Raw genomic sequence first — 16,023 nt, 5'->3', positions numbered from 1 at the left:
TGTACTTTATAATTAAACATAAAGGAGTATATCCAGTGCTCGATGATTCTATTTACAGCGAGTGGTTTAGCAAGCAAACAAGCAACCTGTAATTCAGCTCTTTCGCTGAATGATTAGCAACATGGCCTTCGACTCAAAGGGTCGCATGTTTGATTGCCACTTGGGTTGGAGATATTTACTCCGTATGGTTATTTCTGTTGGCTCGCAGACTAGGTGTTTTTGTTTTCCATGCCACACTCCCAAATAACACTGAAACACACAATAGTAAATATATCCCTCCATAAGCTTTGGTGTCAGAAAGGTGTCCAGCTATAAAACAGGAACAAGTCGATATTTGAGACATCATGTGTAGGAGAAGCGGTAAAAGAATAAGAAATGACAAACTTGCAGTTTTATGTGGGATCCGAACCACATGGCGGTGTCCTTTCATTTCAAAATCTCAACATACATTGGCCAGGATTCGAAATGCGACCAGTAGGCCTGTTTAGCTTTCAACTTGTTTCTTAATGTAAGAGTTTTTCACTGCGTTCGTAAAGACGTTATTTACATTCACAGTTGATAATTAAAAATAAAAACAATCCCTTCTAAAATAATAAGCAATTCATCTGAACTAATGGATTATTACATGGGCATGGCAGTCGAGTGACGTCGTACTTTCCCAACCCCGACAGCATATCCTTTATAAGTCCTAAACAGGTCCTTCATAATCCTTTCTCTTGCCAATCACTCTCCAAAGAGTTGGACGTTTGCCCCCATAATTTTAAAGAATATGGTGACTATCCCATTGTACTTTCCCTAGCACTTCGACCATTTACACAAATTTTGTGTGTTCATACGAGACGTGTTTCATTAAAATGGCAGTATTTCCTATACACATCTTTCCTCCTCTTATTGATTTTGATTTACAATTTTCTTTACATTACACCGACACAGATAGGTCTGATAGGAACGATGGGATATTCAAGAGCTAGGAGGGAGAAAAACGCGACCGTGGTCTTCATTACGTTATAGCCACTATTTGCGTGATGTGAAAATGGGAAACAACGGAAAACCATCTTCAGAGTTTCGACAGTGCGGTTCGAACCAGCTACTTCCGTTCAATGAGGTATTTTGTGTTTCCTGGTGTACTATCGAACCCCTGATTACCTCACACATGTTTGGAATATCCTGTATATGAAGACTATCACTGATAGTGATACACAGAGGATTAATGGGAATACAAAACATGATGAATAGCCATAATATAGTCCTATACTCGTTAATGTCTCGAGCTTGTGGGAATTCAATGAATAATGCACTATTCCTGTGGGGAAAGAAACCTTGAATCTATCTGTAGTGCACTTGATAACAATACCTTACATAAGAAAGCTCGGCATATCATGGCGTCGTAATGTAGTTGAAGATAACACCTGCAAGCTTAGTTCTTGTAAAGATCACTTGAACAAACTGCTTATTGTTAAATGAACCGTGAATAATTTATTTTGTAGATAGGTTTAATTATTTATTTCTTAGTAATATATTTCATTACGCCAGATTTAGAAATTATCAGCTCCTTGTTGACTCTCAAAATCGTCCTTTGAGAACAGGTACGAAGTTCTTACGGATCCCCTGAGAAAAATAGGCGTCACGCTATGACTTGCTCCACAAGGTTTGAATAGGATTCTTAAACACCATGATTGATTTTATGTTCATCTCTAACCTCGATGGTGTTCATATGTTTTCAGTTTTGTTTACCAAGTTTCCCTCCTTAAAATTTTGCATTAATTCCTGCTCTAAATATAAAAGTGTTTTCTCTATTTGATCTGTAACATATGTATCAGGTAGTTCTGAAATATTATTTTGTATTTATTTTTCTTTCTAGGAGAAGCAAGTGCTAGTGAGACCATCCGAGTGTACAGCCCTTCTCACATTGCGCCTGAATGTATTCTACTCAACAGGCATGGTAAGTCATTTCTCACTGAATATTCTTAATATCAATGCTAACTGCTAACGTCAGTATTGCTGCTTTGAACAATATGAAACCCTCGGTGAATTTCGAATTTAATTCAATATTTACCAGTGATTTCAACATTAATAGCATACAAGGCAGCCATGCCTGTCTTATAAAATCGACATGACAAATTTTACATTTAAGGTATTATTTTCAGACTCTTAAAAATAACATTTAACTTCACTGCTCATAGCGACAGCTCTGTTTCGATACTTCTCCACGAGAGATCATCAGTAGAGCGCGGATGTTTAAGCATTTACATGTTAGAATAAAAACTTACTGAGGTGGGTAATAAGTATAATCTAGCCCGGACAACAGTTTTGTCATGAAATTTGCATAAATATTAGGGGCACGCTGTTTCAGAACCCCTAGAGGTTATGTTACTCTTGCTGCACCACGAAGGAACGTGCTAGGCGACACTTTCTACTAGTCCAATCAGTTTGCATTCTAACCTATTACTGCCTAAACATTCTTGCTCAGATTATTTGAATACAATTGCTATCACAGCTAAACTAGCATTCGAAATTCATTGTTTTATTTCTAAAGTTACATTTATGCTTGTGGCAGACTAGGGAAGATAGGCATGCCACTAATGGATTTCCGTAATATAAACCCTGTACGAGTAGCGAAATCATTCACTATTCCTGTATGTAAATTATTATTATTATTATTATTATTATTATTATTATTATTATTATTATTATTATTCCGGGAATTCTATGGATCGCAGAGTTGTAATAATGTGCGTGTATGAATGGGTGGATAGAGAAAGCATCAAATTTTAATTTAAAACTAAAATTTGAAATTTTATTTCTTTCCCCTTTTTGCGTTTCTTTTCATATTTTAAACTTTGTCAACCAATTGTTATTTGTTATTGTTTATGTAAAGGTTAGTTCGTGAACTCGAGAAACAATTTTCGAAAACCCTAGATTTACATTAAGAAAGAATTTTGAAACCTGTCCTTCAAATCAGCTTTCAGAAACTATTACATGATTAAAACATGTCTGCCATTACCTTGAGCTGGAGGGCTTCCAGGAGATGAACGGGGCGTGACCCCTGCCTTCTCTATGAGCACACACTATTTCCTGACTGGAGCTATCGAAAGGCAATATGGCCCAAAAGGTCCCAGCTTTTATAGCGGAGAGGAAGGTTCCAGAATTCTCTGGGCCGGAGCCCTGCACACACCCTCAATTTATATTCGTTGATTCAATAAATCTCAAAAATTCTTGATTGGCTACAATTTTAAGCAGGTGGGAAGTGCTAGCACCCTTACAACACCAAAAACAATCTACCAACAATTCAGTTTTTAAAACCGTGACACAACAAAATTACTTTGAAAATTAATTGTTCATCCTCGCACCAGAGAGGGCACGTAAGTCGACAGTAGACACACCTAGCGATAAACGTTCAAACTTCTTCCACTAGAACGTTCACTGTTCGTATTACAGATGACCTTCTAAACGGCGCTTAGCTTGAATTTACGGAGTTGGTGTACCTCTCATACAATTATTATTAATATTATTATTTACTGAGGTACTAGTGAATGTGATACCTCAACGTGTTTAATAATGAAGGCAGTGTACTCTGGCAGTTTCTCGTCGTATCTCCTTCCAGCAAAACCAATCGTGAAAAATGGGACCATAAATGTACGGAAGACTTCTGAAAGTAGCAGCAATGATATTCCGTCGTCTTAGGTTCAAGCGTGTTGCAAATGTGCGGAACACAACGTAACAATTCTAAAATACTGGATCCCGTGTCATCATTGAAGTTGACGAACATCAGGAGTGATACCCAAGCGTTAGAAGAGAAGCAAAAAGGAAGTGCTACTCTGATATAGTTAAACTCCGGCTCAGGATCCTTGATGAGTTCCCCATGGCTTATAAGAGGGCGCTAATAGGTTGCCAACGACCTTGTTTTGGAAAGTTATTAGCTTTTGTTCTTTATTGGGGAGAGAAGATCTCATTACAATCGCGCCAGACGTCTATTCTGCCTGATCTTGTTCGATATTCACCGTAGTCTTAAACTATGTCCTACAATTTGTCTCGTAATCTTCGATGATGAACAATCCATACATCTTATCATCCATTTTAAAAAGGACAGTCGTCTTCTCGTTCGGCAGCAGAGTCAGTGCACTGCTCTGAGTTTCATTGGACTGCGGACAAAATTCACAACACGTTTTAATTCCTTGCGATTGGTCGCTAAGACCTCGCCATCAGTGACCTTCAGATATTCCTCAACATTGCTGATCCGGATTTTCTTTGAGGTAGTTCGTAGGATGTTCCATAGGGTTGGTGTCTGTCGCGTGAGAAGTTGGGGCTGTGGTGATCGAACCACTGCAATCGCTGACATGGACTAAATTATTTCTTTTTTGAAAATTTCTCTCTTATTATCTATTAATTGAAATTCGTCCATTTATATTCGTTAAAGGTTTTGAGAAGATAACCTTGTACCTTTGTAGTGTAACGATTAGCGCTATTAGCTGCCATTCTCTGAGGCTCTGTTTTGATTCCAGATACCATCAGCAGCTTAATATTGGCAGAAGGGATGATATGTGGTTAAGAAGGTGCAAGCAGTTGATAAAATTAACCATAATAGGAACTTTATTTGATCTTACATAAAGTTCTTACGGATCCCCAGCGAAAATTAGACGTCACCCTAGAACTTGCTCCGCACGGTTTGAATAGGTAAATCAAGTGCACTGACTCTGCTGCCGGACGAGAAGAAGAATGTCCTTCTGAAAATGGATGATAAGATCTACGGATTGTTCACCACCGAAGGCTACTAGACAAATTGTGGGACATAGTTTAAGATCACGAGGAATATCGAACAAGATCAGGCAGAATAGATGTCTGGAGCGATTGCAATGGGATGTTCTCCCCCCATTAAGAAATAACAGCTAATACTTCACTGATGAAGGGAATGCATATTGTTCCTGAAACATGTATGGCAGCATAAATTATTTTCAATCATTACATTGATAAGATGGACCCAACATAAACTATTTCAAATAGTGTGAGCAGCTCACTTGATTAGGGGTACCTCGAGACGAAAGCATATAATTTCGATCCTTTAACTAACAATAAATCATTGCTTTATATATTAATATCAATCTTATTCATATCTTTAATCATTTAGCCATTAGCTTTAATTCTGGAGATTACGGGTTCGAACCCCACTGGCAGCAGCCTTAAAGATTGTTTCTCATTTTCAAACTTCACGTTAATTAAAGCCACGGTCACATCCTTCCCACTCCTAGCCCTTTTCTCTCCCATCATCTCCGTAAGATCTATCTGTGTCACTGCGATGTAAAACATAATATAAGACATAATATCTTTGGGGATTTTACGATCAAACTCAACGATAATTTTATTCTCCAAATCCAACTTAATCATAGGCCTTAGTGGTCGGTGATGACTCAAAGTCTAGGCTACTACTACTACTACTACTACTCCTACTACTACTGCTGCTATTTCTACTCCTACTACTACTTTTTTGCCAGTGGCTTAACGTCGCACTAACACATGAAAGGTTTTCACCGACGTAAGGATGAGAAAGGTTTACACTGGGAAGGTAGCGTACGCCGTTAAACATCCACCATCGGCAACCACCACTTCACTCGCCTGCTGCGGGTCCGCATACCACGTAATACTTCAGGAGCTGTGATGCAAATTCCCTATGACGAATTACAGTAACTTGTGTGGGTGTGAACAAATCCTGCGATGTGAAAGATAATACTGACTCAGCACTTGATGGAACCAACCCAGACAAAACAAACCCAGGATATCGCTTCATTCGGAATGAATCACGAAAAGGTACCGCTACTACTACTAATACTACTAAACAATGCATGGCCTCTTTTGCAGAAAGCAAGTTCTTTGTTTTGATACCAGCTGAGTGCCTTGCACGCCAATGCCTTATGTTCCATTACCACTTCACAGTAGATAATGTCACAGCTACAATGAAACGTCCACATAAATATGATAAAAATGTTTCAAGAGCTTTCCTAATATTTTTTCACCTCTCGTAAAGTTCCATGTAGCTTTCACGTCATATTGAACCTATTAGGAGATATCATCCTTTTCTTGCACACCTACAGACACTGTTGTTCGAAGAATAATCGTACTGCTGTACAGATGACTCAGTTTCAAACTTTGTATATCTGAATCCATGCTACATAATGTGTCCAGGAAAGTCATTACGGTGGCCATGTTCGGATCATTTTCTGTCCAACTCTCCAACACGTTTTTCCAATACGCGCTTTGCCAACAAACGTGTTATAAAAGTGACAAATAGCATTCAAGGCAGTTTGTAGAGATTGTTACTTAGATTCGTTCTAAAAGCGTTTTAATTGTAAAACCGATAAATTTACGCACATTAACTCGACAAAAATTCTGCGATAAAGTGTTCCTTCCTTTTGGTAAATCTTGTACTCGGAGACTTATGTTCAGCCGTACACAATTTGTCTCAGGAATATATATTTCTTAATTTGCTTTACGTCACATCGACACAGATAGGGTTTAATTAAGGCAAAGCCCCAGGATTTCTCCGATGTAGAAACATGGGAAACCACGGAAAACCATCTTCTTGGCTGCTGACAGTGGGATTTGATCCCGCTATCTATGTAGCCATTCGTTCGGTATGTGTCAGGAAGACTTCATCTTTCAATTCTCCAATGAGTTCAACATAAAGCCTGTCGGATATTTTAAAATAATCTTCAATGTCTTTATAATTACTACAGCCCACATTTTTACGCACTAACAGGTTAGAATGCAAAGTTACTGAAACGAGTAACAAGTGTACTCTACCCTGCACAACGGTTATGCTATGAGTTTTGCATAAATATTATGGGTGCGGCCCATAAGAACCTCTAGCATTCATGTTACTCTCTCTACATTACGGTAGAGAGAGATAGACTATAGTTCATAATGACTAAATTAGGTTACATTCTAATCTGATATTTACTCAAAAATATAAAAGTTTATTTAGACCGAGAGAAGTGACCATGCGTGTTAACTACAGAGCCAATCTCTTCATTCGGAAGATGATTGCGTTCGAACCCCACCTTCAGCTATCCGGAGAATGATTTTCTGTGACTTCCTGTTCTAACTTCCATGCAAATCATCGGAGAGTTCCTATTCATAGGCTACAGTTCGTTCCTTCCACCTCCTTATCGAATTTCATTCAGCATTTCACTTGCATTAGCTCCACAACTTATAAGAACACCATCCAGCCGTGAAGACATGCATATACATTCGTCTCACCTCTTCGCCCACCCCGTCTCAAGAAACTGGGCTATGTGGGCATACATACATACATACATACATACATACAACTATATTTAACAATGGCTTCATGCCGGGCTGAGTGGCTCAGACGGTTGATGCGTTAGCCTTCTGACGCCAGCTTAGCAGGTTCGATCCTGACTTAGTCCGGCGTTATTTGAAGGTGCTCAATACGTTAGGCTCGTGTCGATAGATTTGTTGTAACGTATAATAACTCCAACGGGACAACATTCTTTCACCTCGGCGACGCCAAAACCCGACAAAAATAGGTAGTGGGACGTAAAAAAACATTATTATTAATAATGGCTTCATGGACCTTTTAAGCGGTCGTTATTTTACGACAAAAGAGATGAACATGTTACCCGCCTCGAGACTCGAATCCACATCTTCCACACAGATAAGTGTATTGGTTCAACGATGGAAACCAGCTTGATCTTCGATGTCGAATTGGATGTATTTCGAGATACCCACGTCTAAGAACGGTGTACGCCGTCAAGTAGCAATTGTCAGCAACCACCACTTCACTCTACTGTTGCGGGTCTGCATACCACGTCAAGCTTCAGGGGATGTGATGCAAATTCCCTTCGACGAATTAACTGGGTGGGTGTGGTGTGAAATATGGAACTGACGCAGCACCTGCTGGAAATAACCCATATGAAACACGCCCCGGATATGAATCACGAAAATGTATTACAAATAATTCCTCACCGATACTAGTTACCCTGAGACCAAAGTTCACTTCCCAGACCGTCCGAAATACAGTGCGTTAATGCTGGTATGAGACCGCATAAGGTCAGATACGGATTTTTCTAATGTGAAAAAGATAAATAATATGTAGTTAAGAAACTTATTTCGCTGACCAAGTGCAGCTCATCTGACTAGGAAACAGGCATATTAAGTGGATTTTGGGCCAAAGGTAGACCCTATACTGCAAGTAATATAAATATTTGAGTTATCGGCGAACAATCAAATAAGTTACAGGATCATTGGATATGCTATAGCAGAAGCAACGTCTCGATAAGGATTTGAGGACAGTAGTAAGGAAATATGACACTGGTGTGTCAGTTTGCAATTTCTTGTTAGAGAAACACTGAATAATTATTTAATTCAGAGCAATGAAACACCGTCCTTCTGATGTCACAATTAGAACAAGCTAGCACCGAATGCTAGTACAAGACGTAACTATTATCGGACACTCGAGAGAATTCGGAAGCGAACTATGAGATTTCTTTACTATCAACATTTCAGTCTCTATCCACTTAGAGTATGTGAGTTAACAAGCTTAGAAAACAGGAGAGAAGAATTAATTTAAAATTATGAGATAAGGTTATCACCAACAAATTCGATACACAATACATTTTTCTCTGATTAAGATGAATGTTCCACATCACTTCTTCTTTGTCTCATAATTATCATTTTTATATGAGTTCGGTGTTTCCTTCTTTAATTATTTTCGTCCATGCATTTCTTCCTGGACTTGTTATTTTGTCCAACCTTTCTCTCAGATCCTTAGGATGTGTAAAATGCCTCCCGAATACTGTGTAAGATACATTCGGGCGTTTCCTAGGCAACGGTGCAAACACCGGTTGATCTTTATACAAACTATTTAAATAATAAACGCAAGAAAAAGCTATTTTCGGGACTACTGGTGATCATAAACATCGATAGACTCTCTAAAGATAAAGAAGCTTTATTATCTGAACTGTGTAAGGAGCATGCATGCGATATATTTGTTGCTCAAGAGAACCAAATAGATATAGACCTAGTTCTGAAGACAGCAAACGACAAGTACGGTAGTGTCATCACCGTCAGACCTGACATTAATATTACCTAAGCTGCACTGACGGACAGACACAATATTGAAGTGCTTACCATACGCACCGCACATGTTCATGTCACCTGTGTGTACAAGCCAGCAGATGCGGAGTTCACCTTTAAAGAACGCATAAACATCAGCTGTCGTGACTTCAGCATCGTGTTGGGTGATTTCAATTGCCAAAACACTACCTGGGGCAAGAAGATCAATATACACTAGCAGAAATGGAAAGTCTTACACTATGAAGAATCACTCCGATATTTATCATACTTTGTGAAGATGTTCACCACATAACAGGTATTAAACGACTAAACCTTCGACCCATTCTGGACTGTCCATCTCCATCTTATGGCCCCCAAGGACATGAATACACTTTTGTACTCGGTGTGGCATAGAAGGGAACAGCCCCCGAATGTCCTCTTTAGGGTTTTCTTGTCATGCCTGAAACACAGGCTGTGTCAGTTCATGAAGATTGCTGGCTGGAGGCTGGTATGACCGTATACGTCTTCCCATCACATCCGAGACATGCTCTATGGGTGGCAAGTCAGGGAACGGGACAGGTTAGTCAAGCATCCGTACATTTCAAAAGGCGTTTCTAGTGTGATCTTCAGTTTGGGCTCTTGCATTATCCTGCTGGAATATGCCATTTGTTAGCCTCGTCATGGAGGATATGACAAAAGGCTATTACGATTCTTGTACTGGTGAGCATGTAGTCCCCCATCAACACGTACCAAATCCCTCCTGTTGTCATTCCCCATTCCTCCCCACACCATGATTCCACGATTTGGAGAGGTATGCACCGCGATAATCTCTTCTTCCTGTGACCTTTCACCAGGTCGTATACGGACATTTTCACGTCGGTATGACCTCCACAAACAGAAAAGATTCTCATCGCTGAACACCAGAGAATACCACTCGATGTCCCAGTTGACTCAGTCTCTACTCCATGCAAGTCTCCGTTGTCTGTCGTTTTGGTGTCAGCGCTAAACAACGCATGGCAACTCGAGATCTCAACCCAGCCTCTAGTAATTCGTTCCCGAAGGTTCGTGACACTCTGCCTGTAACGTCTGCTCGGACTTCTACTCCTGTCATCCGTCTGTTCGTCAGAGCCAACCGACGAATCCTACGATCTTGTCGTGGTGTAGTCCTTCTGGAAGGACCCGTGCCAGACTGTTGTCCTAAGTCCATCTCGTCACTACTCGTTCTGCAGTCATTGCACTACAGCCAACTGTCAGCGCAACCTTTCGGTATGATGTTACTATATCCCTCCTGCCAATGATTCGACCTCGCACAAAGTTTGAAAGATGGCGATAAGCTGCCCGTGCACTTACTCTAGGCATGCTGTGTTACGATCTCTACTTGGAAAGAGACAGTAACGTTAGACACACCCAACAGCCATCACGTACACACTCCGGCCGCCATCTTTTGGAATGGCGTTTTCCTGTATTAACTATTAGGCCGTATGAGGATGAAATTTTAATCATCATATCTCACAGGCATGGAAACATTTTACATTTCCGCTAGTGTAAATGGAACATAGATTCAGGATTACCACCCCTTCTTAGCAGTGGAAGGTGGAAGAGAGGCTTAATCATGATAATATCTTTGTTTCCTTCCAAGTGGCAGAACAGTTTGTGAACCAATCTCTACACATGCCGTACACCCATCATCTGTGTGGTTTGTACTGCGGTCAAGCCAGAGCCTTTAAAACGAAGGTTCCACTTCAAAGAAGCTATTATTTGTTAAGTGAAGAAATCGATAGAGAAATAATATATACAGGCTGAAGCGTAATTCGCGCACTCGGGCGTCGCAGCGAGACTCCTCACATGCCAGCAATAAAAAAATGTATCTTACAAAATTTCGTCTTGTGAGTATATCCGGTAGAAAACGGAAGTTGAAGAGTAGCAATCTGACAACACTGTAACCATATGTAGGGTAAATACCGCTGTCAGCAAGTTGTCGTCGTGTTATACGGTTGGTGCATTGGGTAGAGTTTTTGGTTGGCATGCAGGAGGTCGATGGTTCGATCCTGGGTTGAGGCGCATTTTTTATTTGCTAATTTCCATCTGACATTACCTACTGTAATACAGTAAGACGCCGTTTCTGAGGTCACATGTATCCTACATTTACAACATTGAAACGCTGAAACAAAAAATACCTGGTTAGACTAATAAGAAATAGGCAGCTGAAACAAACAGGTTTCACATCTAGTAGATGAAGTGGTGCGAATAAATTCACGCCCACGACGTGGAAAGGGCGCCTTTCAAAGCTGATCAATGAAAACGATTGTTCGTCCATTTCTAGGATCGTAGTATGTAAGTGCAAATGGTTTCTAGAGGACCCGCTGCAATCGCTTTTGACGATTAAGATGCCAGATACCATAATACCATACCACCTATACTACATTTACGAAATAAAAAAACATACGCCTCAACTCAGGATCGACTACTCGACCTCCTGCATGCCAACCCAAAACTCTATCCACTGCACCAACTGTACAGTACGACTAAGTTCTGCTGACAGAGGTAGTTACCGTACATATGGTTACAGTGTTGCCAGATTGATACTCTTCAATGTCGTTTTTCTGCCGGATATACTCGCAAGACGAAATTTTGTAAGAGACATTTCTTTATTGCTGGCATATGAGGAGTCGCGCTGCGACGCCCGAGTGCGCGAATTACGCTTCAACCTGTATATACGCTTATCCAGAGAAGTAATACCAGCCAAATCACACTTTTATTTGTAAAATTCTGTTTTATCACTGGCTGCATTACATTACCCCACCACCAAAGTTCCCTTCCATCTGGTGGCCACATTCCTGAGATTTTCTCTAATACTTCTTTGGCAATTTTCTTATTAGTGTAGCTGATTATTTCCAACAGTTTTGTACATTTTAGGCAATGCTATTTCTTGAAGTACTTCCTTCCTTACATTCCCCTCCAAGTCACTTTTATTTCAATCTTTATACAAACAAGTTTCAAGATTTTGAGCGTGAGTTGAAGAACCTTTCCTACAGCTACTACTTTTCCTGATAGGATACCTTGATGTAAGATTAGTTACTCAAGCGATAGAGCGATACTCGAGTTCGATCCCGGCTCTGTCCAGTGATAATTGAAGGAGCGCAAATTCTCAATTCTCGTGTCGGTAAATTTACCGGCACGTTAGAGAACTCCAGCGGGTCAAAATTCTAATACTTCCGAAATCAATAAAAGTAGTTCGTAGGACGTAAAAGTATTATTATTATTATTATTATTATTATTATTATTATTATTATTATTATTATTATTATTATTATTATATGCTTATCCAGAGAAATACTAGCAGCCAAATCACACTTTTATTTGTAAACTTCTGTTTTATCACTGAGTGTATTCAATACCATAAAGAAAACTTGCAGTGGATTTCTTAGTAAAATTCTCAATGCCAGGCGCAGATTGTGCTTGCCTTCCATGTTCACCTATTGTAGTAAGTTAAGCTCCCTTCTTAGAATTCAGTATTACACTCTTGACTGCAGTGAATTAATACTTTAATAATATACAAAAGCGAATATATTTTAACTATGGGCTAGTATCATCTTTCACAAATTATCTAATGTAATTCACCATATAATGTAAATGGATATTCTGCTTCCTAAATATAATGAGATAATACCTACGAAGAAATTGAAGTATAAAAAGTAATAATAATAATGAAATGGCGTATGGCTTTTAGTGCCGGGAATGTCTGAGGATATGTTCGGCTAGCCAGGTGCAGGTCTTTTGATGTGACTCCCGTAGGCGACCTGCGCGTCGTGATGAGGATGAAATGATGATGAAGATGACACATACACCCAGCCCCTGTGGCAGCAAAATAAACCAATTATGGTTAAAGTTCCCAATCCTGCCGGGAATCGAACCCGGGACCCCTGTGACCAAAGGCCAGCACGCTAACCATTCAGCCATGGAGCCGGACAATAATAATAATAATAATAATAATAATAATAATAATAATAATAATAATAATAATAATAATAATAATAATAATAATAATAATAATAATAATAATAATAATAATATTCTTCAGTGATTCACAACATATCAAATACTTATCAGAGAAAGAGGATGAAAGTTCTTACCCCGACCAGTTCAGCTACTCTTGCAACGGTTGTTGCTTCACTGCGGTTCATATCTTCCTTTCTTACTTCCTTGCACATGTTAAAGATATTTTTCCTAAGCGATGTTTGTAGAGTTTTCGCTTGGAGGTGTTTGGTCATTTCTTTATTTCTTGTTTAAAAACTAAATACGAAATGTTTGTTTATTTATTTATCGCATACCTTTATGTGCCGGGTGTGTCGAGGATATGTTGGGTTCGTCTGGTGAACTTCTTTCTAGTTGACACACGTGGGCGACCTGCGCGTCTGAGTGTAAGATGATGACGAGGTAGGCAGAAGGTAAAACCCGGTGTCGGCGCATAGCCTACTCGTGTCGAATGGCACCAAGGGATGTGCTCAAAGCTTTACGTCCCTAACTGTTATATGAATCACTATATATATTGATGCCAGGTTTTTCGCATGCTATGTATTGACTAGAAATTGTTTACCACCACCACCACCTCTCCTATCCCCCCGGGATTCGAACCGGCTAACCACGGTGTTAGACCGTATCGCCTTAAAGATCGTGGCCACCAAGCGGGCTACGAAATAATAAAACATCTGATATAAAAGCAGTTTCCTACCAGTTATTGATAAGTCTACACCAACTTGATTATACTCCATTCTGTTTACCTGATATTATCTTACACTTTTACAGTCTTAGAGAAAACAAAATATTATTCAGTTATTTTCCAAAATGTACCAAAAGTTAAATTCACGCGATGACACTATGTGAACCTTGGCAGTAGTTCATCATATCGCAAATGTCTGTAATGGTTAGCACTATTACCTGCCCTTCACGGGGACCTGGGTTCTATTCCCTGCACTACCAGAAATTTAAGAATGGTAGGAGGGCTGGTTTGTGGTTAAAATGGTACATGCAGCTCACCTCCATTGGGGGTAGAGTTGACAAGTGCTGCACTACCTCGGGCCGAGGCCACGAGTTTACATTAAGTCCGACTCTATGGCTAAATGCTTAGCGTGCTGGTCTTTGTTCCAAAGGGTCGCAGGTTCGATTCCCGGCCGTGTCGGGGGTGTTAATCTAAATTATTTAATTTCTCCGGCCTGGGGACTGGCTGTTCCTGTCGTCTTCATTTAGTAGAAATCATTTTGGGAAGCACCCCACACTCACCAACTCACAGGTCGCCTACAAGCCGTCAACTCTGAAAAGACCTGCATCAGCACTCTACGGAGTCCATATTCCATTATTATTATTATTATTATTATTATTATCTCGCAAATCACGAATAATGCAGCAATCATGGGGATAAGAGATACGGTAAGATGTCGTATTGGTAAGTGGGACATCAACTGAACAGGTAGAAAGTAGTATAAATCAATAGATTCAGTATTAATAGTGGAGAAATGGTAAGGAATATCCACTTTTATTTTACTAATTGCTTTACGTCACACCCAGTCTTATGGCGACGGTGGTATAGGAAACGGCTGGAGGTGAGAAGAAAGCATCCTGTGGTATCAATTAAGGTACAGCCCCAACATTTACCTGGTGTGAAAGTGGGAAACCACGGAAAACCATCTTCAGGGCTGCCGACAGTGGAGTTCGAACCCACTATCTCCCGGATGCAAGCTTACAGCCGCGCATCCCTAACCGCATGGCCAACTCACCCGGTGCAGTTGTGTTTGTTTGAAATTTAAGGTGTACGCATATGTTGAATACAGTGGCTAGATCTATGATCGGCTGCCTTTTTCCCCAGGAACTGACCTGGCACTCGTTTGTCATGAAAGGTTTGTCTCAGTTTAAAATTTTCCGACTTTCTGAATTAAGAATCGACATAAAGCTCGTCTTGCCGCCTAACTGTGGAAAAATTAATTTTTTCCCACTTCCCATAGCACTTACTTCTTCATTTTCCACGATGTTGAATTACAAGTTTTCGACAAGGTCCCTCAATACAGAGATCAAATTATTAATTAGTTTCTTACTGTCCTCAGTCTTATCCCGCCCTATTCTATCTTTCGGTAAATGACCTCCTTTAAACGTGACGAGCGAAGGGTTAAATAAATTAATTTAGAGAAGCAGGTCGATGGTGACCTCACAACCGGCAGGGCGATTCGTTTTTAGCTCACAGATGACGTCATGGTCGTTTTCGAACCGCCATCTAGCCTCGCATCTCCGCCCTACTTTCAGCTAATCATGTTCAGCAAGAATGGATCCGCAGTGATCCGAACAGTTACACGTTATGTATTATTGTGACCATAATAGCGCGGGGCAATCACCAGAATGCTACGGAAATTCTATGAAAAACAGAATTTAGGCACATTTATTTTAGTAATATTATTAATAATAATAATTACAAATACTCCCCACAAAGTGTACTGCAAAATGACAAAGTTAAACTCTACTAGGATCACATGATACAAAAAATAAAGGAACCCCTTACAATAGACAAGACGTAATATTAACAGAAAAAAAGAAGCACCATGCATATCTCATTGACAACGCTATCCCGAATGACCATAATTTACAGTAGAAATATAGGGAGAAGATTGACAAATATACTCCTCTGGCTATGGAAGTAGCAACAATCTGGAAACAAGATGAAGTAACAATTCTTCACTTTTCCTTTCTTCCACTGGCCTTACACCAACATAATTTTCAGGGAACTTACAGGTACTAAAGCTCCTCATCTCTGCTCACTATGTGGCACAAATGACTGAAATTTTACAGACCTGTAACATCGAGAGAATGTTACTGAATGCTCAGTACGCGGCATAAACGGAAGAGGCTGCAACCTATCGTATATAGCGAAGAGTATATTGAAGATGCATGTTGTAAATTTATGTAAAT

The sequence above is a fragment of the Anabrus simplex genome, chromosome 4 (assembly GCF_040414725.1).
Source record: "Anabrus simplex isolate iqAnaSimp1 chromosome 4, ASM4041472v1, whole genome shotgun sequence".
Classification (NCBI taxonomy): domain Eukaryota; kingdom Metazoa; phylum Arthropoda; class Insecta; order Orthoptera; family Tettigoniidae; genus Anabrus; species Anabrus simplex.
Note: the sequence above shows the minus strand (reverse complement) of the source record.